This window comes from Abrus precatorius, unplaced genomic scaffold (assembly GCF_003935025.1).
Source record: "Abrus precatorius isolate BTA unplaced genomic scaffold, Abrus_2018 Scaffold0, whole genome shotgun sequence".
Taxonomy (NCBI): domain Eukaryota; kingdom Viridiplantae; phylum Streptophyta; class Magnoliopsida; order Fabales; family Fabaceae; genus Abrus; species Abrus precatorius.
In genome coordinates this window covers 1,698,345-1,700,844 of record NW_020874290.1, presented here as the reverse complement: position 1 = coordinate 1,700,844, position 2,500 = coordinate 1,698,345, and positions in this window count along the sequence as shown.

Below are 2,500 nucleotides of genomic sequence, written 5' to 3'. Positions count from 1 at the left end.
TACAATAATAAAACAAGAAAAAATCTCTCCCCAAGCCGTGCTTGCATTTTTCATTGCACATGGCTTTCCCTATGTATACATATAAACCTGAATAAATTCTCTAGGAAAAGACTCTAAGAAAATAAAATATTCAGTTGATGAACCCCAAATCCCGACTCTTATTACATGAACATTTCAAAATCCTATAGATAGGATAATACTAATCAAAATAAATGAATTTATCTTCATTTAATGAGAATTTCGATGAATCCATTTACAAAGTATCATAACCATTTATGAATGGTTGACTAGATCAGATCATGGCTGAAAAGAATATCCAAATACCAAATTCGACCTCTATATAACCTCTGCAAAGTAGAAGAAGTTCTTGGAAAGATCAAAGAAAAAATGTCTTCTTCTTCTGTAAAGAATTCTTCCAATAATTTTTCTGAATCTAATCTTTTCAAAAAAGCGCGTACAGTACTTTTGTGTTTACGAGCCAAAGTTTTAATACAAGAAAGCCGAAGTATATATTTTATTCGATACAAATTCTTTTTTTTTGAGGATCCATTGTAATAATGAGAAAAATTTCTGCATATCCGCAAAAATCGGTCAATAATATCAAAATCGGATAAATCGGCCCAGACCGATTTACTAAGGGGATGCCCCAATACATTACAAAATTTCGCTTTAACCAATGATCTAATTAGAAGAATAATTGGAACTCTTGTATCAAGCTTTTTCATAACAATTTCCATTAGAAATGAATTTTGCAACATTTGACTCCGTACCACTGAAAGATTAGTTGCAAATTTAAAAAATAATCCAAAAAGTGAAATGAATGCTCGGATAATTGGTTTATATGGATCGTTCCTGGTTGAGACCAAACATCAAAATGACATTGCCATAAATGGATAAAATAGTATTTCCATTTATTCATCAAAAGAGGCGTATTCCTTGAAACCAGAATTGATTTTTCTTGATATCTAACATAATGGATGAAAGGATCCTTGAAGAATGATAAAGTATATGAAAAATCCTTAGCAATGACTTGTACAAGATGTTCTATTTTTGCATAGAAAAAAATTCGTTCAAAAAAAACGCAAAAAGATTCTAATCGTAAATGAAAAGATTTGTTCCGTAGAAAAAGAAAGATAGATTCGTGTTCCCATACATATAAATTATATAGGAACAAGAAAAATCTTGGATTACTTTTTGAAAAAGTAGAAATTAATTTTTTTGGAGTAATAAGACTATTCCAATTACAATAGTAATAAAAAAAAAACCTTAATAAATGAAAGAAAGAGACATCTTTCATCCAGTATCGAAGGATTTGAACCAAGATTTCCAGATGGATAGGATAGGGTATTCGTATATCTGACTCATAATTAAAATATATTAATTTATCCTCGAAAAAGGGAAAAATGGAATGAATTGATCGCAAATTTTTATAAAATTTTACGATTTCTGCCCCTTCTAAGGAAGAGCTAAATTGTAAGGAAAATGGAATTTCCACGACGACAACAAAACCTTCTGATATTATTTGAGAATAAATATTATTGTTATACCCCCAAAATGGATTTTTGTTAGAATCATTCGTAGAAATGATCAATTGACTTTGTTGATACATTCGAGTAATTAAACGTTTTACAATTAGTAAACTAGATTTATTGTCATAACCCACATTTTCTATAAAAATGGATCTATTTAAATCATGACCATAAGTGAGTCCATAAATATACTCCCGAAAAATAAGTGGGTATAGGAAGTTCTGATGGCGAGATCTATTTAGTTCTAAATATACTTGATATTCCTCCATTCTAAAAATTATATTTGATCAAAGGATCAGGGATTCATTGGATTATCAAATGATACATAGTGCGATACGATCAAAACAGGGTATTCTATATTCGAATTAGAATAAAAAACGAATATAAATAGATACCCAGAAAAAAATAAGTAAAACCCGTCAACGGACTCTCTATCTTCGCTTTTTTCCATCTAATTGCTCTAGGATAACAAGCTAGTTAGAAATCCTTTATTTTTTCTCAGCCCAATCGCTCTTTTGATTTTGGAAAAAAAATATCTTCATCAATATACTCTTTCTTTTACACATTTATTGCTACCCCATAACATAATAATGGGGAATAGCTATATAGTTAGGACTCATAACAAAAATAAAAAAAATCCATTCATGGGAAAAGCTTTTCCCACATCAAGCACTAATCTCTTTTTAACGTACAATTAGATGGGTAATCATTCAAATAAAAAAGAAATGAGAACTCGTTGCTTTTTGTTTCCCTATAATTGGAGCCGCCAAGCTCTATCCCTTTATTAATTAAACCGAACTTAATTTTTTTGTTCCAAGTCAAAAAAATTAAAACAAAAAATTGGGCCGGATCCAATAAGAATGAAATCTTTTTAGAATTTGCCATTAATACGACATGCTACTTTTTCCATTTATTCCTTTCTGGATCAGTCGTGGTCTTACAAACTCTACCGATGATATGGACGAATCAAT